Genomic DNA, 23,230 nt, shown 5'->3' with positions numbered 1-23,230 from the left:
GTGGAACTTTCTGTTTTCAAGTGCTAACGTGAATCCGCAAAGGAGCCGGTGGCCAGGCACGCTTCCTCTTGCAGCCTGCGCGATGGCGCACGGCAGCTCGGTGCTCTGCCTTCATTCTTACGCTCTTCGTACCGTGTCGCGCTTTCATTCTGCCGGAGTCGAGCCGTCGTCTACTTCTCGCACAGGGAGCCGCGGTGCCGGCAGAGAAACCGTCCGTGCTGCTGCTTCTGCCGAAACACGCCTGGGCTATGCCCTTTCCCTCGCAGCGCTAGGTAGCACCACATTCTGTTTGCGCGGTAGCCTGAATCTCAACGGAAAGATTCTCGGCTACGTCTGGCACAGAGAACAGCTTTAGGTCAACAAGCTCACCCAGAGCTTACCCTCGACGCGTGCAAACCTGTACTTGCACCACATTCCAGTGGCAGCCCTCTTTCCTTTCCAGCCTGCACGGCGCCGTCAGATCGCGGTGCTCTCTGCACCTGCCCTCTCGCTTCCGAGTGCCGGCGCGCACACTACAGCCTTGCAGGGAGCGAAGAGGCGGAGAGGCGTCTCGCACAGAAGGACGGGCCAGGACGCAAAGATGGTCTTCCTTTCTCCTCCTCCTTGCCCGAATGGTGGTGCTGTGTTGAAAGTCTTGGCCAGCGAAAGGCTCATCCAGCAAGTGTTTCTCTCCTGGCGCATTTCGCTGAGCGAGAGCTACACGGACACTTTCGACGCTGGGAAACAGCAAGACAATGACTGTACGTCGAGCTGAGGAAAAGCCGTGCACAGCAGCCTGTGGCTGCGTGCAGTGTTCGCGCTGAAGAGCGGCAAAGCTCCAAGCCATCGCTGCGCTTCAGTTCTGTCCAGAGCCCAGAAGGCGAAGGACGAAGCAGCTGGGCACCGGCTTCATGCACTTCAGTGCAGCGACTCGCAAATGTCCAGCCGAGAGCTGCTTCACAAGCAGGTTCCGCTGAGAATGCTCTGGGCTGCTTCAGAAAGGAAGGCGCAGCCCTTGCACTCCAGCACACAAGCTGGCCAGAAACAGGTTCTTACACCTCCAGTGCTGCCGAGTCCATGCAGCTTGAGCACACCCAGAAGGACGCGCCCAGAAAGAAGGCGTTCTTCAAGTACCCCCCACTCCTCCAAGTAGCCTTGAAACCGGGCGCAACGCGCTGCGGCTCGAAAGCTCCTCTCTCAGAGAGATGTGCCGTCACATGATGCACTCTCGCAGCTCCGTTGCCCACTTGCAGCAGCTGCTGCTACCAAAGCAAAAGGCTCCAGAAGTAAAAGCCACTGCTGCGCTGCACTTTCCCCTTGCCTCCCGTAAAGCACCAGAAACCGCCCGCTGCACGCTGTATTTCCATTCTCTGCCGCATCTGCCACTGTTACCTCGGCGCGTTGAAGCCTAAACCTGGGCACAATTCTTTCCAGGGAAAGCTGGAAGAGAAAGAGGTAGCAGCACCAGTAGCTGCGAGTGGAACTTTCTGTTTTCAAGTGCTAACGTGAATCCGCAAAGGAGCCGGTGGCCAGGCACGCTTCCTCTTGCAGCCTGCGCGATGGCGCACGGCAGCTCGGTGCTCTGCCTTCATTCTTACGCTCTTCGTACCGTGTCGCGCTTTCATTCTGCCGGAGTCGAGCCGTCGTCTACTTCTCGCACAGGGAGCCGCGGTGCCGGCAGAGAAACCCTCCGTGCTGCTGCTTCTGCCGAAACACGCCTGGGCTATGCCCTTTCCCTCGCAGCGCTAGGTAGCACCACATTCTGTTTGCGCGGTAGCCTGAATCTCAACGGAAAGATTCTCGGCTACGTCTGGCACAGAGAACAGCTTTAGGTCAACAAGCTCACCCAGAGCTTACCCTCGACGCGTGCAAACCTGTACTTGCACCACATTCCAGTGGCAGCCCTCTTTCCTTTCCAGCCTGCACGGCGCCGTCAGATCGCGGTGCTCTCTGCACCTGCCCTCTCGCTTCCGAGTGCCGGCGCGCACACTACAGCCTTGCAGGGAGCGAAGAGGCGGAGAGGCGTCTCGCACAGAAGGACGGGCCAGGACGCAAAGATGGTCTTCCTTTCTCCTCCTCCTTGCCCGAATGGTGGTGCTGTGTTGAAAGTCTTGGCCAGCGAAAGGCTCATCCAGCAAGTGTTTCTCTCCTGGCGCATTTCGCTGAGCGAGAGCTACACGGACACTTTCGACGCTGGGAAACAGCAAGACAATGACTGTACGTCGAGCTGAGGAAAAGCCGTGCACAGCAGCCTGTGGCTGCGTGCAGTGTTCGCGCTGAAGAGCGGCAAAGCTCCAAGCCATCGCTGCGCTTCAGTTCTGTCCAGAGCCCAGAAGGCGAAGGACGAAGCAGCTGGGCACCGGCTTCATGCACTTCAGTGCAGCGACTCGCAAATGTCCAGCCGAGAGCTGCTTCACAAGCAGGTTCCGCTGAGAATGCTCTGGGCTGCTTCAGAAAGGAAGGCGCAGCCCTTGCACTCCAGCACACAAGCTGGCCAGAAACAGGTTCTTACACCTCCAGTGCTGCCGAGTCCATGCAGCTTGAGCACACCCAGAAGGACGCGCCCAGAAAGAAGGCGTTCTTCAAGTACCCCCCACTCCTCCAAGTAGCCTTGAAACCGGGCGCAACGCGCTGCGGCTCGAAAGCTCCTCTCTCAGAGAGATGTGCCGTCACATGATGCACTCTCGCAGCTCCGTTGCCCACTTGCAGCAGCTGCTGCTACCAAAGCAAAAGGCTCCAGAAGTAAAAGCCACTGCTGCGCTGCACTTTCCCCTTGCCTCCCGTAAAGCACCAGAAACCGCCCGCTGCACGCTGTATTTCCATTCTCTGCCGCATCTGCCACTGTTACCTCGGCGCGTTGAAGCCTAAACCTGGGCACAATTCTTTCCAGGGAAAGCTGGAAGAGAAAGAGGTAGCAGCACCAGTAGCTGCGAGTGGAACTTTCTGTTTTCAAGTGCTAACGTGAATCCGCAAAGGAGCCGGTGGCCAGGCACGCTTCCTCTTGCAGCCTGCGCGATGGCGCACGGCAGCTCGGTGCTCTGCCTTCATTCTTACGCTCTTCGTACCGTGTCGCGCTTTCATTCTGCCGGAGTCGAGCCGTCGTCTACTTCTCGCACAGGGAGCCGCGGTGCCGGCAGAGAAACCCTCCGTGCTGCTGCTTCTGCCGAAACACGCCTGGGCTATGCCCTTTCCCTCGCAGCGCTAGGTAGCACCACATTCTGTTTGCGCGGTAGCCTGAATCTCAACGGAAAGATTCTCGGCTACGTCTGGCACAGAGAACAGCTTTAGGTCAACAAGCTCACCCAGAGCTTACCCTCGACGCGTGCAAACCTGTACTTGCACCACATTCCAGTGGCAGCCCTCTTTCCTTTCCAGCCTGCACGGCGCCGTCAGATCGCGGTGCTCTCTGCACCTGCCCTCTCGCTTCCGAGTGCCGGCGCGCACACTACAGCCTTGCAGGGAGCGAAGAGGCGGAGAGGCGTCTCGCACAGAAGGACGGGCCAGGACGCAAAGATGGTCTTCCTTTCTCCTCCTCCTTGCCCGAATGGTGGTGCTGTGTTGAAAGTCTTGGCCAGCGAAAGGCTCATCCAGCAAGTGTTTCTCTCCTGGCGCATTTCGCTGAGCGAGAGCTACACGGACACTTTCGACGCTGGGAAACAGCAAGACAATGACTGTACGTCGAGCTGAGGAAAAGCCGTGCACAGCAGCCTGTGGCTGCGTGCAGTGTTCGCGCTGAAGAGCGGCAAAGCTCCAAGCCATCGCTGCGCTTCAGTTCTGTCCAGAGCCCAGAAGGCGAAGGACGAAGCAGCTGGGCACCGGCTTCATGCACTTCAGTGCAGCGACTCGCAAATGTCCAGCCGAGAGCTGCTTCACAAGCAGGTTCCGCTGAGAATGCTCTGGGCTGCTTCAGAAAGGAAGGCGCAGCCCTTGCACTCCAGCACACAAGCTGGCCAGAAACAGGTTCTTACACCTCCAGTGCTGCCGAGTCCATGCAGCTTGAGCACACCCAGAAGGACGCGCCCAGAAAGAAGGCGTTCTTCAAGTACCCCCCACTCCTCCAAGTAGCCTTGAAACCGGGCGCAACGCGCTGCGGCTCGAAAGCTCCTCTCTCAGAGAGATGTGCCGTCACATGATGCACTCTCGCAGCTCCGTTGCCCACTTGCAGCAGCTGCTGCTACCAAAGCAAAAGGCTCCAGAAGTAAAAGCCACTGCTGCGCTGCACTTTCCCCTTGCCTCCCGTAAAGCACCAGAAACCGCCCGCTGCACGCTGTATTTCCATTCTCTGCCGCATCTGCCACTGTTACCTCGGCGCGTTGAAGCCTAAACCTGGGCACAATTCTTTCCAGGGAAAGCTGGAAGAGAAAGAGGTAGCAGCACCAGTAGCTGCGAGTGGAACTTTCTGTTTTCAAGTGCTAACGTGAATCCGCAAAGGAGCCGGTGGCCAGGCACGCTTCCTCTTGCAGCCTGCGCGATGGCGCACGGCAGCTCGGTGCTCTGCCTTCATTCTTACGCTCTTCGTACCGTGTCGCGCTTTCATTCTGCCGGAGTCGAGCCGTCGTCTACTTCTCGCACAGGGAGCCGCGGTGCCGGCAGAGAAACCCTCCGTGCTGCTGCTTCTGCCGAAACACGCCTGGGCTATGCCCTTTCCCTCGCAGCGCTAGGTAGCACCACATTCTGTTTGCGCGGTAGCCTGAATCTCAACGGAAAGATTCTCGGCTACGTCTGGCACAGAGAACAGCTTTAGGTCAACAAGCTCACCCAGAGCTTACCCTCGACGCGTGCAAACCTGTACTTGCACCACATTCCAGTGGCAGCCCTCTTTCCTTTCCAGCCTGCACGGCGCCGTCAGATCGCGGTGCTCTCTGCACCTGCCCTCTCGCTTCCGAGTGCCGGCGCGCACACTACAGCCTTGCAGGGAGCGAAGAGGCGGAGAGGCGTCTCGCACAGAAGGACGGGCCAGGACGCAAAGATGGTCTTCCTTTCTCCTCCTCCTTGCCCGAATGGTGGTGCTGTGTTGAAAGTCTTGGCCAGCGAAAGGCTCATCCAGCAAGTGTTTCTCTCCTGGCGCATTTCGCTGAGCGAGAGCTACACGGACACTTTCGACGCTGGGAAACAGCAAGACAATGACTGTACGTCGAGCTGAGGAAAAGCCGTGCACAGCAGCCTGTGGCTGCGTGCAGTGTTCGCGCTGAAGAGCGGCAAAGCTCCAAGCCATCGCTGCGCTTCAGTTCTGTCCAGAGCCCAGAAGGCGAAGGACGAAGCAGCTGGGCACCGGCTTCATGCACTTCAGTGCAGCGACTCGCAAATGTCCAGCCGAGAGCTGCTTCACAAGCAGGTTCCGCTGAGAATGCTCTGGGCTGCTTCAGAAAGGAAGGCGCAGCCCTTGCACTCCAGCACACAAGCTGGCCAGAAACAGGTTCTTACACCTCCAGTGCTGCCGAGTCCATGCAGCTTGAGCACACCCAGAAGGACGCGCCCAGAAAGAAGGCGTTCTTCAAGTACCCCCCACTCCTCCAAGTAGCCTTGAAACCGGGCGCAACGCGCTGCGGCTCGAAAGCTCCTCTCTCAGAGAGATGTGCCGTCACATGATGCACTCTCGCAGCTCCGTTGCCCACTTGCAGCAGCTGCTGCTACCAAAGCAAAAGGCTCCAGAAGTAAAAGCCACTGCTGCGCTGCACTTTCCCCTTGCCTCCCGTAAAGCACCAGAAACCGCCCGCTGCACGCTGTATTTCCATTCTCTGCCGCATCTGCCACTGTTACCTCGGCGCGTTGAAGCCTAAACCTGGGCACAATTCTTTCCAGGGAAAGCTGGAAGAGAAAGAGGTAGCAGCACCAGTAGCTGCGAGTGGAACTTTCTGTTTTCAAGTGCTAACGTGAATCCGCAAAGGAGCCGGTGGCCAGGCACGCTTCCTCTTGCAGCCTGCGCGATGGCGCACGGCAGCTCGGTGCTCTGCCTTCATTCTTACGCTCTTCGTACCGTGTCGCGCTTTCATTCTGCCGGAGTCGAGCCGTCGTCTACTTCTCGCACAGGGAGCCGCGGTGCCGGCAGAGAAACCCTCCGTGCTGCTGCTTCTGCCGAAACACGCCTGGGCTATGCCCTTTCCCTCGCAGCGCTAGGTAGCACCACATTCTGTTTGCGCGGTAGCCTGAATCTCAACGGAAAGATTCTCGGCTACGTCTGGCACAGAGAACAGCTTTAGGTCAACAAGCTCACCCAGAGCTTACCCTCGACGCGTGCAAACCTGTACTTGCACCACATTCCAGTGGCAGCCCTCTTTCCTTTCCAGCCTGCACGGCGCCGTCAGATCGCGGTGCTCTCTGCACCTGCCCTCTCGCTTCCGAGTGCCGGCGCGCACACTACAGCCTTGCAGGGAGCGAAGAGGCGGAGAGGCGTCTCGCACAGAAGGACGGGCCAGGACGCAAAGATGGTCTTCCTTTCTCCTCCTCCTTGCCCGAATGGTGGTGCTGTGTTGAAAGTCTTGGCCAGCGAAAGGCTCATCCAGCAAGTGTTTCTCTCCTGGCGCATTTCGCTGAGCGAGAGCTACACGGACACTTTCGACGCTGGGAAACAGCAAGACAATGACTGTACGTCGAGCTGAGGAAAAGCCGTGCACAGCAGCCTGTGGCTGCGTGCAGTGTTCGCGCTGAAGAGCGGCAAAGCTCCAAGCCATCGCTGCGCTTCAGTTCTGTCCAGAGCCCAGAAGGCGAAGGACGAAGCAGCTGGGCACCGGCTTCATGCACTTCAGTGCAGCGACTCGCAAATGTCCAGCCGAGAGCTGCTTCACAAGCAGGTTCCGCTGAGAATGCTCTGGGCTGCTTCAGAAAGGAAGGCGCAGCCCTTGCACTCCAGCACACAAGCTGGCCAGAAACAGGTTCTTACACCTCCAGTGCTGCCGAGTCCATGCAGCTTGAGCACACCCAGAAGGACGCGCCCAGAAAGAAGGCGTTCTTCAAGTACCCCCCACTCCTCCAAGTAGCCTTGAAACCGGGCGCAACGCGCTGCGGCTCGAAAGCTCCTCTCTCAGAGAGATGTGCCGTCACATGATGCACTCTCGCAGCTCCGTTGCCCACTTGCAGCAGCTGCTGCTACCAAAGCAAAAGGCTCCAGAAGTAAAAGCCACTGCTGCGCTGCACTTTCCCCTTGCCTCCCGTAAAGCACCAGAAACCGCCCGCTGCACGCTGTATTTCCATTCTCTGCCGCATCTGCCACTGTTACCTCGGCGCGTTGAAGCCTAAACCTGGGCACAATTCTTTCCAGGGAAAGCTGGAAGAGAAAGAGGTAGCAGCACCAGTAGCTGCGAGTGGAACTTTCTGTTTTCAAGTGCTAACGTGAATCCGCAAAGGAGCCGGTGGCCAGGCACGCTTCCTCTTGCAGCCTGCGCGATGGCGCACGGCAGCTCGGTGCTCTGCCTTCATTCTTACGCTCTTCGTACCGTGTCGCGCTTTCATTCTGCCGGAGTCGAGCCGTCGTCTACTTCTCGCACAGGGAGCCGCGGTGCCGGCAGAGAAACCCTCCGTGCTGCTGCTTCTGCCGAAACACGCCTGGGCTATGCCCTTTCCCTCGCAGCGCTAGGTAGCACCACATTCTGTTTGCGCGGTAGCCTGAATCTCAACGGAAAGATTCTCGGCTACGTCTGGCACAGAGAACAGCTTTAGGTCAACAAGCTCACCCAGAGCTTACCCTCGACGCGTGCAAACCTGTACTTGCACCACATTCCAGTGGCAGCCCTCTTTCCTTTCCAGCCTGCACGGCGCCGTCAGATCGCGGTGCTCTCTGCACCTGCCCTCTCGCTTCCGAGTGCCGGCGCGCACACTACAGCCTTGCAGGGAGCGAAGAGGCGGAGAGGCGTCTCGCACAGAAGGACGGGCCAGGACGCAAAGATGGTCTTCCTTTCTCCTCCTCCTTGCCCGAATGGTGGTGCTGTGTTGAAAGTCTTGGCCAGCGAAAGGCTCATCCAGCAAGTGTTTCTCTCCTGGCGCATTTCGCTGAGCGAGAGCTACACGGACACTTTCGACGCTGGGAAACAGCAAGACAATGACTGTACGTCGAGCTGAGGAAAAGCCGTGCACAGCAGCCTGTGGCTGCGTGCAGTGTTCGCGCTGAAGAGCGGCAAAGCTCCAAGCCATCGCTGCGCTTCAGTTCTGTCCAGAGCCCAGAAGGCGAAGGACGAAGCAGCTGGGCACCGGCTTCATGCACTTCAGTGCAGCGACTCGCAAATGTCCAGCCGAGAGCTGCTTCACAAGCAGGTTCCGCTGAGAATGCTCTGGGCTGCTTCAGAAAGGAAGGCGCAGCCCTTGCACTCCAGCACACAAGCTGGCCAGAAACAGGTTCTTACACCTCCAGTGCTGCCGAGTCCATGCAGCTTGAGCACACCCAGAAGGACGCGCCCAGAAAGAAGGCGTTCTTCAAGTACCCCCCACTCCTCCAAGTAGCCTTGAAACCGGGCGCAACGCGCTGCGGCTCGAAAGCTCCTCTCTCAGAGAGATGTGCCGTCACATGATGCACTCTCGCAGCTCCGTTGCCCACTTGCAGCAGCTGCTGCTACCAAAGCAAAAGGCTCCAGAAGTAAAAGCCACTGCTGCGCTGCACTTTCCCCTTGCCTCCCGTAAAGCACCAGAAACCGCCCGCTGCACGCTGTATTTCCATTCTCTGCCGCATCTGCCACTGTTACCTCGGCGCGTTGAAGCCTAAACCTGGGCACAGTTCTTTCCAGGGAAAGCTGGAAGAGAAAGAGGTAGCAGCACCAGTAGCTGCGAGTGGAACTTTCTGTTTTCAAGTGCTAACGTGAATCCGCAAAGGAGCCGGTGGCCAGGCACGCTTCCTCTTGCAGCCTGCGCGATGGCGCACGGCAGCTCGGTGCTCTGCCTTCATTCTTACGCTCTTCGTACCGTGTCGCGCTTTCATTCTGCCGGAGTCGAGCCGTCGTCTACTTCTCGCACAGGGAGCCGCGGTGCCGGCAGAGAAACCCTCCGTGCTGCTGCTTCTGCCGAAACACGCCTGGGCTATGCCCTTTCCCTCGCAGCGCTAGGTAGCACCACATTCTGTTTGCGCGGTAGCCTGAATCTCAACGGAAAGATTCTCGGCTACGTCTGGCACAGAGAACAGCTTTAGGTCAACAAGCTCACCCAGAGCTTACCCTCGACGCGTGCAAACCTGTACTTGCACCACATTCCAGTGGCAGCCCTCTTTCCTTTCCAGCCTGCACGGCGCCGTCAGATCGCGGTGCTCTCTGCACCTGCCCTCTCGCTTCCGAGTGCCGGCGCGCACACTACAGCCTTGCAGGGAGCGAAGAGGCGGAGAGGCGTCTCGCACAGAAGGACGGGCCAGGACGCAAAGATGGTCTTCCTTTCTCCTCCTCCTTGCCCGAATGGTGGTGCTGTGTTGAAAGTCTTGGCCAGCGAAAGGCTCATCCAGCAAGTGTTTCTCTCCTGGCGCATTTCGCTGAGCGAGAGCTACACGGACACTTTCGACGCTGGGAAACAGCAAGACAATGACTGTACGTCGAGCTGAGGAAAAGCCGTGCACAGCAGCCTGTGGCTGCGTGCAGTGTTCGCGCTGAAGAGCGGCAAAGCTCCAAGCCATCGCTGCGCTTCAGTTCTGTCCAGAGCCCAGAAGGCGAAGGACGAAGCAGCTGGGCACCGGCTTCATGCACTTCAGTGCAGCGACTCGCAAATGTCCAGCCGAGAGCTGCTTCACAAGCAGGTTCCGCTGAGAATGCTCTGGGCTGCTTCAGAAAGGAAGGCGCAGCCCTTGCACTCCAGCACACAAGCTGGCCAGAAACAGGTTCTTACACCTCCAGTGCTGCCGAGTCCATGCAGCTTGAGCACACCCAGAAGGACGCGCCCAGAAAGAAGGCGTTCTTCAAGTACCCCCCACTCCTCCAAGTAGCCTTGAAACCGGGCGCAACGCGCTGCGGCTCGAAAGCTCCTCTCTCAGAGAGATGTGCCGTCACATGATGCACTCTCGCAGCTCCGTTGCCCACTTGCAGCAGCTGCTGCTACCAAAGCAAAAGGCTCCAGAAGTAAAAGCCACTGCTGCGCTGCACTTTCCCCTTGCCTCCCGTAAAGCACCAGAAACCGCCCGCTGCACGCTGTATTTCCATTCTCTGCCGCATCTGCCACTGTTACCTCGGCGCGTTGAAGCCTAAACCTGGGCACAGTTCTTTCCAGGGAAAGCTGGAAGAGAAAGAGGTAGCAGCACCAGTAGCTGCGAGTGGAACTTTCTGTTTTCAAGTGCTAACGTGAATCCGCAAAGGAGCCGGTGGCCAGGCACGCTTCCTCTTGCAGCCTGCGCGATGGCGCACGGCAGCTCGGTGCTCTGCCTTCATTCTTACGCTCTTCGTACCGTGTCGCGCTTTCATTCTGCCGGAGTCGAGCCGTCGTCTACTTCTCGCACAGGGAGCCGCGGTGCCGGCAGAGAAACCGTCCGTGCTGCTGCTTCTGCCGAAACACGCCTGGGCTATGCCCTTTCCCTCGCAGCGCTAGGTAGCACCACATTCTGTTTGCGCGGTAGCCTGAATCTCAACGGAAAGATTCTCGGCTACGTCTGGCACAGAGAACAGCTTTAGGTCAACAAGCTCACCCAGAGCTTACCCTCGACGCGTGCAAACCTGTACTTGCACCACATTCCAGTGGCAGCCCTCTTTCCTTTCCAGCCTGCACGGCGCCGTCAGATCGCGGTGCTCTCTGCACCTGCCCTCTCGCTTCCGAGTGCCGGCGCGCACACTACAGCCTTGCAGGGAGCGAAGAGGCGGAGAGGCGTCTCGCACAGAAGGACGGGCCAGGACGCAAAGATGGTCTTCCTTTCTCCTCCTCCTTGCCCGAATGGTGGTGCTGTGTTGAAAGTCTTGGCCAGCGAAAGGCTCATCCAGCAAGTGTTTCTCTCCTGGCGCATTTCGCTGAGCGAGAGCTACACGGACACTTTCGACGCTGGGAAACAGCAAGACAATGACTGTACGTCGAGCTGAGGAAAAGCCGTGCACAGCAGCCTGTGGCTGCGTGCAGTGTTCGCGCTGAAGAGCGGCAAAGCTCCAAGCCATCGCTGCGCTTCAGTTCTGTCCAGAGCCCAGAAGGCGAAGGACGAAGCAGCTGGGCACCGGCTTCATGCACTTCAGTGGAGCGACTCGCAAATGTCCAGCCGAGAGCTGCTTCACAAGCAGGTTCCGCTGAGAATGCTCTGGGCTGCTTCAGAAAGGAAGGCGCAGCCCTTGCACTCCAGCACACAAGCTGGCCAGAAACAGGTTCTTACACCTCCAGTGCTGCCGAGTCCATGCAGCTTGAGCACACCCAGAAGGACGCGCCCAGAAAGAAGGCGTTCTTCAAGTACCCCCCACTCCTCCAAGTAGCCTTGAAACCGGGCGCAACGCGCTGCGGCTCGAAAGCTCCTCTCTCAGAGAGATGTGCCGTCACATGATGCACTCTCGCAGCTCCGTTGCCCACTTGCAGCAGCTGCTGCTACCAAAGCAAAAGGCTCCAGAAGTAAAAGCCACTGCTGCGCTGCACTTTCCCCTTGCCTCCCGTAAAGCACCAGAAACCGCCCGCTGCACGCTGTATTTCCATTCTCTGCCGCATCTGCCACTGTTACCTCGGCGCGTTGAAGCCTAAACCTGGGCACAGTTCTTTCCAGGGAAAGCTGGAAGAGAAAGAGGTAGCAGCACCAGTAGCTGCGAGTGGAACTTTCTGTTTTCAAGTGCTAACGTGAATCCGCAAAGGAGCCGGTGGCCAGGCACGCTTCCTCTTGCAGCCTGCGCGATGGCGCACGGCAGCTCGGTGCTCTGCCTTCATTCTTACGCTCTTCGTACCGTGTCGCGCTTTCATTCTGCCGGAGTCGAGCCGTCGTCTACTTCTCGCACAGGGAGCCGCGGTGCCGGCAGAGAAACCGTCCGTGCTGCTGCTTCTGCCGAAACACGCCTGGGCTATGCCCTTTCCCTCGCAGCGCTAGGTAGCACCACATTCTGTTTGCGCGGTAGCCTGAATCTCAACGGAAAGATTCTCGGCTACGTCTGGCACAGAGAACAGCTTTAGGTCAACAAGCTCACCCAGAGCTTACCCTCGACGCGTGCAAACCTGTACTTGCACCACATTCCAGTGGCAGCCCTCTTTCCTTTCCAGCCTGCACGGCGCCGTCAGATCGCGGTGCTCTCTGCACCTGCCCTCTCGCTTCCGAGTGCCGGCGCGCACACTACAGCCTTGCAGGGAGCGAAGAGGCGGAGAGGCGTCTCGCACAGAAGGACGGGCCAGGACGCAAAGATGGTCTTCCTTTCTCCTCCTCCTTGCCCGAATGGTGGTGCTGTGTTGAAAGTCTTGGCCAGCGAAAGGCTCATCCAGCAAGTGTTTCTCTCCTGGCGCATTTCGCTGAGCGAGAGCTACACGGACACTTTCGACGCTGGGAAACAGCAAGACAATGACTGTACGTCGAGCTGAGGAAAAGCCGTGCACAGCAGCCTGTGGCTGCGTGCAGTGTTCGCGCTGAAGAGCGGCAAAGCTCCAAGCCATCGCTGCGCTTCAGTTCTGTCCAGAGCCCAGAAGGCGAAGGACGAAGCAGCTGGGCACCGGCTTCATGCACTTCAGTGCAGCGACTCGCAAATGTCCAGCCGAGAGCTGCTTCACAAGCAGGTTCCGCTGAGAATGCTCTGGGCTGCTTCAGAAAGGAAGGCGCAGCCCTTGCACTCCAGCACACAAGCTGGCCAGAAACAGGTTCTTACACCTCCAGTGCTGCCGAGTCCATGCAGCTTGAGCACACCCAGAAGGACGCGCCCAGAAAGAAGGCGTTCTTCAAGTACCCCCCACTCCTCCAAGTAGCCTTGAAACCGGGCGCAACGCGCTGCGGCTCGAAAGCTCCTCTCTCAGAGAGATGTGCCGTCACATGATGCACTCTCGCAGCTCCGTTGCCCACTTGCAGCAGCTGCTGCTACCAAAGCAAAAGGCTCCAGAAGTAAAAGCCACTGCTGCGCTGCACTTTCCCCTTGCCTCCCGTAAAGCACCAGAAACCGCCCGCTGCACGCTGTATTTCCATTCTCTGCCGCATCTGCCACTGTTACCTCGGCGCGTTGAAGCCTAAACCTGGGCACAATTCTTTCCAGGGAAAGCTGGAAGAGAAAGAGGTAGCAGCACCAGTAGCTGCGAGTGGAACTTTCTGTTTTCAAGTGCTAACGTGAATCCGCAAAGGAGCCGGTGGCCAGGCACGCTTCCTCTTGCAGCCTGCGCGATGGCGCACGGCAGCTCGGTGCTCTGCCTTCATTCTTACGCTCTTCGTACCGTGTCGCGCTTTCATTCTGCCGGAGTCGAGCCGTCGTCTACTTCTCGCACAGGGAGCCGCGGTGCCGGCAGAGAAACCGTCCGTGCTGCTGCTTCTGCCGAAACACGCCTGGGCTATGCCCTTTCCCTCGCAGCGCTAGGTAGCACCACATTCTGTTTGCGCGGTAGCCTGAATCTCAACGGAAAGATTCTCGGCTACGTCTGGCACAGAGAACAGCTTTAGGTCAACAAGCTCACCCAGAGCTTACCCTCGACGCGTGCAAACCTGTACTTGCACCACATTCCAGTGGCAGCCCTCTTTCCTTTCCAGCCTGCACGGCGCCGTCAGATCGCGGTGCTCTCTGCACCTGCCCTCTCGCTTCCGAGTGCCGGCGCGCACACTACAGCCTTGCAGGGAGCGAAGAGGCGGAGAGGCGTCTCGCACAGAAGGACGGGCCAGGACGCAAAGATGGTCTTCCTTTCTCCTCCTCCTTGCCCGAATGGTGGTGCTGTGTTGAAAGTCTTGGCCAGCGAAAGGCTCATCCAGCAAGTGTTTCTCTCCTGGCGCATTTCGCTGAGCGAGAGCTACACGGACACTTTCGACGCTGGGAAACAGCAAGACAATGACTGTACGTCGAGCTGAGGAAAAGCCGTGCACAGCAGCCTGTGGCTGCGTGCAGTGTTCGCGCTGAAGAGCGGCAAAGCTCCAAGCCATCGCTGCGCTTCAGTTCTGTCCAGAGCCCAGAAGGCGAAGGACGAAGCAGCTGGGCACCGGCTTCATGCACTTCAGTGCAGCGACTCGCAAATGTCCAGCCGAGAGCTGCTTCACAAGCAGGTTCCGCTGAGAATGCTCTGGGCTGCTTCAGAAAGGAAGGCGCAGCCCTTGCACTCCAGCACACAAGCTGGCCAGAAACAGGTTCTTACACCTCCAGTGCTGCCGAGTCCATGCAGCTTGAGCACACCCAGAAGGACGCGCCCAGAAAGAAGGCGTTCTTCAAGTACCCCCCACTCCTCCAAGTAGCCTTGAAACCGGGCGCAACGCGCTGCGGCTCGAAAGCTCCTCTCTCAGAGAGATGTGCCGTCACATGATGCACTCTCGCAGCTCCGTTGCCCACTTGCAGCAGCTGCTGCTACCAAAGCAAAAGGCTCCAGAAGTAAAAGCCACTGCTGCGCTGCACTTTCCCCTTGCCTCCCGTAAAGCACCAGAAACCGCCCGCTGCACGCTGTATTTCCATTCTCTGCCGCATCTGCCACTGTTACCTCGGCGCGTTGAAGCCTAAACCTGGGCACAATTCTTTCCAGGGAAAGCTGGAAGAGAAAGAGGTAGCAGCACCAGTAGCTGCGAGTGGAACTTTCTGTTTTCAAGTGCTAACGTGAATCCGCAAAGGAGCCGGTGGCCAGGCACGCTTCCTCTTGCAGCCTGCGCGATGGCGCACGGCAGCTCGGTGCTCTGCCTTCATTCTTACGCTCTTCGTACCGTGTCGCGCTTTCATTCTGCCGGAGTCGAGCCGTCGTCTACTTCTCGCACAGGGAGCCGCGGTGCCGGCAGAGAAACCCTCCGTGCTGCTGCTTCTGCCGAAACACGCCTGGGCTATGCCCTTTCCCTCGCAGCGCTAGGTAGCACCACATTCTGTTTGCGCGGTAGCCTGAATCTCAACGGAAAGATTCTCGGCTACGTCTGGCACAGAGAACAGCTTTAGGTCAACAAGCTCACCCAGAGCTTACCCTCGACGCGTGCAAACCTGTACTTGCACCACATTCCAGTGGCAGCCCTCTTTCCTTTCCAGCCTGCACGGCGCCGTCAGATCGCGGTGCTCTCTGCACCTGCCCTCTCGCTTCCGAGTGCCGGCGCGCACACTACAGCCTTGCAGGGAGCGAAGAGGCGGAGAGGCGTCTCGCACAGAAGGACGGGCCAGGACGCAAAGATGGTCTTCCTTTCTCCTCCTCCTTGCCCGAATGGTGGTGCTGTGTTGAAAGTCTTGGCCAGCGAAAGGCTCATCCAGCAAGTGTTTCTCTCCTGGCGCATTTCGCTGAGCGAGAGCTACACGGACACTTTCGACGCTGGGAAACAGCAAGACAATGACTGTACGTCGAGCTGAGGAAAAGCCGTGCACAGCAGCCTGTGGCTGCGTGCAGTGTTCGCGCTGAAGAGCGGCAAAGCTCCAAGCCATCGCTGCGCTTCAGTTCTGTCCAGAGCCCAGAAGGCGAAGGACGAAGCAGCTGGGCACCGGCTTCATGCACTTCAGTGCAGCGACTCGCAAATGTCCAGCCGAGAGCTGCTTCACAAGCAGGTTCCGCTGAGAATGCTCTGGGCTGCTTCAGAAAGGAAGGCGCAGCCCTTGCACTCCAGCACACAAGCTGGCCAGAAACAGGTTCTTACACCTCCAGTGCTGCCGAGTCCATGCAGCTTGAGCACACCCAGAAGGACGCGCCCAGAAAGAAGGCGTTCTTCAAGTACCCCCCACTCCTCCAAGTAGCCTTGAAACCGGGCGCAACGCGCTGCGGCTCGAAAGCTCCTCTCTCAGAGAGATGTGCCGTCACATGATGCACTCTCGCAGCTCCGTTGCCCACTTGCAGCAGCTGCTGCTACCAAAGCAAAAGGCTCCAGAAGTAAAAGCCACTGCTGCGCTGCACTTTCCCCTTGCCTCCCGTAAAGCACCAGAAACCGCCCGCTGCACGCTGTATTTCCATTCTCTGCCGCATCTGCCACTGTTACCTCGGCGCGTTGAAGCCTAAACCTGGGCACAGTTCTTTCCAGGGAAAGCTGGAAGAGAAAGAGGTAGCAGCACCAGTAGCTGCGAGTGGAACTTTCTGTTTTCAAGTGCTAACGTGAATCCGCAAAGGAGCCGGTGGCCAGGCACGCTTCCTCTTGCAGCCTGCGCGATGGCGCACGGCAGCTCGGTGCTCTGCCTTCATTCTTACGCTCTTCGTACCGTGTCGCGCTTTCATTCTGCCGGAGTCGAGCCGTCGTCTACTTCTCGCACAGGGAGCCGCGGTGCCGGCAGAGAAACCCTCCGTGCTGCTGCTTCTGCCGAAACACGCCTGGGCTATGCCCTTTCCCTCGCAGCGCTAGGTAGCACCACATTCTGTTTGCGCGGTAGCCTGAATCTCAACGGAAAGATTCTCGGCTACGTCTGGCACAGAGAACAGCTTTAGGTCAACAAGCTCACCCAGAGCTTACCCTCGACGCGTGCAAACCTGTACTTGCACCACTTCCAGTGGCAGCCCTCTTTCCTTTCCAGCCTGCACGGCGCCGTCAGATCGCGGTGCTCTCTGCACCTGCCCTCTCGCTTCCGAGTGCCGGCGCGCACACTACAGCCTTGCAGGGAGCGAAGAGGCGGAGAGGCGTCTCGCACAGAAGGACGGGCCAGGACGCAAAGATGGTCTTCCTTTCTCCTCCTCCTTGCCCGAATGGTGGTGCTGTGTTGAAAGTCTTGGCCAGCGAAAGGCTCATCCAGCAAGTGTTTCTCTCCTGGCGCATTTCGCTGAGCGAGAGCTACACGGACACTTTCGACGCTGGGAAACAGCAAGACAATGACTGTACGTCGAGCTGAGGAAAAGCCGTGCACAGCAGCCTGTGGCTGCGTGCAGTGTTCGCGCTGAAGAGCGGCAAAGCTCCAAGCCATCGCTGCGCTTCAGTTCTGTCCAGAGCCCAGAAGGCGAAGGACGAAGCAGCTGGGCACCGGCTTCATGCACTTCAGTGCAGCGACTCGCAAATGTCCAGCCGAGAGCTGCTTCACAAGCAGGTTCCGCTGAGAATGCTCTGGGCTGCTTCAGAAAGGAAGGCGCAGCCCTTGCACTCCAGCACACAAGCTGGCCAGAAACAGGTTCTTACACCTCCAGTGCTGCCGAGTCCATGCAGCTTGAGCACACCCAGAAGGACGCGCCCAGAAAGAAGGCGTTCTTCAAGTACCCCCCACTCCTCCAAGTAGCCTTGAAACCGGGCGCAACGCGCTGCGGCTCGAAAGCTCCTCTCTCAGAGAGATGTGCCGTCACATGATGCACTCTCGCAGCTCCGTTGCCCACTTGCAGCAGCTGCTGCTACCAAAGCAAAAGGCTCCAGAAGTAAAAGCCACTGCTGCGCTGCACTTTCCCCTTGCCTCCCGTAAAGCACCAGAAACCGCCCGCTGCACGCTGTATTTCCATTCTCTGCCGCATCTGCCACTGTTACCTCGGCGCGTTGAAGCCTAAACCTGGGCACAATTCTTTCCAGGGAAAGCTGGAAGAGAAAGAGGTAGCAGCACCAGTAGCTGCGAGTGGAACTTTCTGTTTTCAAGTGCTAACGTGAATCCGCAAAGGAGCCGGTGGCCAGGCACGCTTCCTCTTGCAGCCTGCGCGATGGCGCACGGCAGCTCGGTGCTCTGCCTTCATTCTTACGCTCTTCGTACCGTGTCGCGCTTTCATTCTGCCGGAGTCGAGCCGTCGTCTACTTCTCGCACAGGGAGCCGCGGTGCCGGCAGAGAAACCCTCCGTGCTGCTGCTTCTGCCGAAACACGCCTGGGCTATGCCCTTTCCCTCGCAGCGCTAGGTAGCACCACATTCTGTTTGCGCGGTAGCCTGAATCTCAACGGAAAGATTCTCGGCTACGTCTGGCACAGAGAACAGCTTTAGGTCAACAAGCTCACCCAGAGCTTACCCTCGACGCGTGCAAACCTGTACTTGCACCACATTCCAGTGGCAGCCCTCTTTCCTTTCCAGCCTGCACGGCGCCGTCAGATCGCGGTGCTCTCTGCACCTGCCCTCTCGCTTCCGAGTGCCGGCGCGCACACTACAGCCTTGCAGGGAGCGAAGAGGCGGAGAGGCGTCTCGCACAGAAGGACGGGCCAGGACGCAAAGATGGTCTTCCTTTCTCCTCCTCCTTGCCCGAATGGTGGTGCTGTGTTGAAAGTCTTGGCCAGCGAAAGGCTCATCCAGCAAGTGTTTCTCTCCTGGCGCATTTCGCTGAGCGAGAGCTACACGGACACTTTCGACGCTGGGAAACAGCAAGACAATGACTGTACGTCGAGCTGAGGAAAAGCCGTGCACAGCAGCCTGTGGCTGCGTGCAGTGTTCGCGCTGAAGAGCGGCAAAGCTCCAAGCCATCGCTGCGCTTCAGTTCTGTCCAGAGCCCAGAAGGCGAAGGACGAAGCAGCTGGGCACCGGCTTCATGCACTTCAGTGCAGCGACTCGCAAATGTCCAGCCGAGAGCTGCTTCACAAGCAGGTTCCGCTGAGAATGCTCTGGGCTGCTTCAGAAAGGAAGGCGCAGCCCTTGCACTCCAGCACACAAGCTGGCCAGAAACAGGTTCTTACACCTCCAGTGCTGCCGAGTCCATGCAGCTTGAGCACACCCAGAAGGACGCGCCCAGAAAGAAGGCGTTCTTCAAGTACCCCCCACTCCTCCAAGTAGCCTTGAAACCGGGCGCAACGCGCTGCGGCTCGAAAGCTCCTCTCTCAGAGAGATGTGCCGTCACATGATGCACTCTCGCAGCTCCGTTGCCCACTTGCAGCAGCTGCTGCTACCAAAGCAAAAGGCTCCAGAAGTAAAAGCCACTGCTGCGCTGCACTTTCCCCTTGCCTCCCGTAAAGCACCAGAAACCGCCCGCTGCACGCTGTATTTCCATTCTCTGCCGCATCTGCCACTGTTACCTCGGCGCGTTGAAGCCTAAACCTGGGCACAATTCTTTCCAGGGAAAGCTGGAAGAGAAAGAGGTAGCAGCACCAGTAGCTGCGAGTGGAACTTTCTGTTTTCAAGTGCTAACGTGAATCCGCAAAGGAGCCGGTGGCCAGGCACGCTTCCTCTTGCAGCCTGCGCGATGGCGCACGGCAGCTCGGTGCTCTGCCTTCATTCTTACGCTCTTCGTACCGTGTCGCGCTTTCATTCTGCCGGAGTCGAGCCGTCGTCTACTTCTCGCACAGGGAGCCGCGGTGCCGGCAGAGAAACCCTCCGTGCTGCTGCTTCTGCCGAAACACGCCTGGGCTATGCCCTTTCCCTCGCAGCGCTAGGTAGCACCACATTCTGTTTGCGCGGTAGCCTGAATCTCAACGGAAAGATTCTCGGCTACGTCTGGCACAGAGAACAGCTTTAGGTCAACAAGCTCACCCAGAGCTTACCCTCGACGCGTGCAAACCTGTACTTGCACCACATTCCAGTGGCAGCCCTCTTTCCTTTCCAGCCTGCACGGCGCCGTCAGATCGCGGTGCTCTCTGCACCTGCCCTCTCGCTTCCGAGTGCCGGCGCGCACACTACAGCCTTGCAGGGAGCGAAGAGGCGGAGAGGCGTCTCGCACAGAAGGACGGGCCAGGACGCAAAGATGGTCTTCCTTTCTCCTCCTCCTTGCCCGAATGGTGGTGCTGTGTTGAAAGTCTTGGCCAGCGAAAGGCTCATCCAGCAAGTGTTTCTCTCCTGGCGCATTTCGCTGAGCGAGAGCTACACGGACACTTTCGACGTTGGGAAACAGCAAGACAATGACTGTACGTCGAGCTGAGGAAAAGCCGTGCACAGCAGCCTGTGGCTGCGTGCAGTGTTCGCGCTGAAGAGCGGCAAAGCTCCAAGCCATCGCTGCGCTTCAGTTCTGTCCAGAGCCCAGAAGGCGAAGGACGAAGCAGCTGGGCACCGGCTTCATGCACTTCAGTGCAGCGACTCGCAAATGTCCAGCCGAGAGCTGCTTCACAAGCAGGTTCCGCTGAGAATGCTCTGGGCTGCTTCAGAAAGGAAGGCGCAGCCCTTGCACTCCAGCACACAAGCTGGCCAGAAACAGGTTCTTACACCTCCAGTGCTGCCGAGTCCATGCAGCTTGAGCACACCCAGAAGGACGCGCCCAGAAAGAAGGCGTTCTTCAAGTACCCCCCACTCCTCCAAGTAGCCTTGAAACCGGGCGCAACGCGCTGCGGCTCGAAAGCTCCTCTCTCAGAGAGATGTGCCGTCACATGATGCACTCTCGCAGCTCCGTTGCCCACTTGCAGCAGCTGCTGCTACCAAAGCAAAAGGCTCCAGAAGTAAAAGCCACTGCTGCGCTGCACTTTCCCCTTGCCTCCCGTAAAGCACCAGAAACCGCCCGCTGCACGCTGTATTTCCATTCTCTGCCGCATCTGCCACTGTTACCTCGGCGCGTTGAAGCCTAAACCTGGGCACAGTTCTTTCCAGGGAAAGCTGGAAGAGAAAGAGGTAGCAGCACCAGTAGCTGCGAGTGGAACTTTCTGTTTTCAAGTGCTAACGTGAATCCGCAAAGGAGCCGGTGGCCAGGCACGCTTCCTCTTGCAGCCTGCGCGATGGCGCACGGCAGCTCGGTGCTCTGCCTTCATTCTTACGCTCTTCGTACCGTGTCGCGCTTTCATTCTGCCGGAGTCGAGCCGTCGTCTACTTCTCGCACAGGGAGCCGCGGTGCCGGCAGAGAAACCGTCCGTGCTGCTGCTTCTGCCGAAACACGCCTGGGCTATGCCCTTTCCCTCGCAGCGCTAGGTAGCACCACATTCTGTTTGCGCGGTAGCCTGAATCTCAACGGAAAGATTCTCGGCTACGTCTGGCACAGAGAACAGCTTTAGGTCAACAAGCTCACCCAGAGCTTACCCTCGACGCGTGCAAACCTGTACTTGCACCACATTCCAGTGGCAGCCCTCTTTCCTTTCCAGCCTGCACGGCGCCGTCAGATCGCGGTGCTCTCTGCACCTGCCCTCTCGCTTCCGAGTGCCGGCGCGCACACTACAGCCTTGCAGGGAGCGAAGAGGCGGAGAGGCGTCTCGCACAGAAGGACGGGCCAGGACGCAAAGATGGTCTTCCTTTCTCCTCCTCCTTGCCCGAATGGTGGTGCTGTGTTGAAAGTCTTGGCCAGCGAAAGGCTCATCCAGCAAGTGTTTCTCTCCTGGCGCATTTCGCTGAGCGAGAGCTACACGGACACTTTCGACGCTGGGAAACAGCAAGACAATGACTGTACGTCGAGCTGAGGAAAAGCCGTGCACAGCAGCCTGTGGCTGCGTGCAGTGTTCGCGCTGAAGAGCGGCAAAGCTCCAAGCCATCGCTGCGCTTCAGTTCTGTCCAGAGCCCAGAAGGCGAAGGACGAAGCAGCTGGGCACCGGCTTCATGCACTTCAGTGGAGCGACTCGCAAATGTCCAGCCGAGAGCTGCTTCACAAGCAGGTTCCGCTGAGAATGCTCTGGGCTGCTTCAGAAAGGAAGGCGCAGCCCTTGCACTCCAGCACACAAGCTGGCCAGAAACAGGTTCTTACACCTCCAGTGCTGCCGAGTCCATGCAGCTTGAGCACACCCAGAAGGACGCGCCCAGAAAGAAGGCGTTCTTCAAGTACCCCCCACTCCTCCAAGTAGCCTTGAAACCGGGCGCAACGCGCTGCGGCTCGAAAGCTCCTCTCTCAGAGAGATGTGCCGTCACATGATGCACTCTCGCAGCTCCGTTGCCCACTTGCAGCAGCTGCTGCTACCAAAGCAAAAGGCTCCAGAAGTAAAAGCCACTGCTGCGCTGCACTTTCCCCTTGCCTCCCGTAAAGCACCAGAAACCGCCCGCTGCACGCTGTATTTCCATTCTCTGCCGCATCTGCCACTGTTACCTCGGCGCGTTGAAGCCTAAACCTGGGCACAATTCTTTCCAGGGAAAGCTGGAAGAGAAAGAGGTAGCAGCACCAGTAGCTGCGAGTGGAACTTTCTGTTTTCAAGTGCTAACGTGAATCCGCAAAGGAGCCGGTGGCCAGGCACGCTTCCTCTTGCAGCCTGCGCGATGGCGCACGGCAGCTCGGTGCTCTGCCTTCATTCTTACGCTCTTCGTACCGTGTCGCGCTTTCATTCTGCCGGAGTCGAGCCGTCGTCTACTTCTCGCACAGGGAGCCGCGGTGCCGGCAGAGAAACCCTCCGTGCTGCTGCTTCTGCCGAAACACGCCTGGGCTATGCCCTTTCCCTCGCAGCGCTAGGTAGCACCACATTCTGTTTGCGCGGTAGCCTGAATCTCAACGGAAAGATTCTCGGCTACGTCTGGCACAGAGAACAGCTTTAGGTCAACAAGCTCACCCAGAGCTTACCCTCGACGCGTGCAAACCTGTACTTGCACCACATTCCAGTGGCAGCCCTCTTTCCTTTCCAGCCTGCACGGCGCCGTCAGATCGCGGTGCTCTCTGCACCTGCCCTCTCGCTTCCGAGTGCCGGCGCGCACACTACAGCCTTGCAGGGAGCGAAGAGGCGGAGAGGCGTCTCGCACAGAAGGACGGGCCAGGACGCAAAGATGGTCTTCCTTTCTCCTCCTCCTTGCCCGAATGGTGGTGCTGTGTTGAAAGTCTTGGCCAGCGAAAGGCTCATCCAGCAAGTGTTTCTCTCCTGGCGCATTTCGCTGAGCGAGAGCTACACGGACACTTTCGACGCTGGGAAACAGCAAGACAATGACTGTACGTCGAGCTGAGGAAAAGCCGTGCACAGCAGCCTGTGGCTGCGTGCAGTGTTCGCGCTGAAGAGCGGCAAAGCTCCAAGCCATCGCTGCGCTTCAGTTCTGTCCAGAGCCCAGAAGGCGAAGGACGAAGCAGCTGGGCACCGGCTTCATGCACTTCAGTGCAGCGACTCGCAAATGTCCAGCCGAGAGCTGCTTCACAAGCAGGTTCCGCTGAGAATGCTCTGGGCTGCTTCAGAAAGGAAGGCGCAGCCCTTGCACTCCAGCACACAAGCTGGCCAGAAACAGGTTCTTACACCTCCAGTGCTGCCGAGTCCATGCAGCTTGAGCACACCCAGAAGGACGCGCCCAGAAAGAAGGCGTTCTTCAAGTACCCCCCACTCCTCCAAGTAGCCTTGAAACCGGGCGCAACGCGCTGCGGCTCGAAAGCTCCTCTCTCAGAGAGATGTGCCGTCACATGATGCACTCTCGCAGCTCCGTTGCCCACTTGCAGCAGCTGCTGCTACCAAAGCAAAAGGCTCCAGAAGTAAAAGCCACTGCTGCGCTGCACTTTCCCCTTGCCTCCCGTAAAGCACCAGAAACCGCCCGCTGCACGCTGTATTTCCATTCTCTGCCGCATCTGCCACTGTTACCTCGGCGCGTTGAAGCCTAA

The sequence above is a fragment of the Aphelocoma coerulescens genome, chromosome 1A (assembly GCF_041296385.1).
Source record: "Aphelocoma coerulescens isolate FSJ_1873_10779 chromosome 1A, UR_Acoe_1.0, whole genome shotgun sequence".
Taxonomy (NCBI): Eukaryota; Metazoa; Chordata; class Aves; order Passeriformes; family Corvidae; genus Aphelocoma; species Aphelocoma coerulescens.
Note: the sequence above shows the minus strand (reverse complement) of the source record.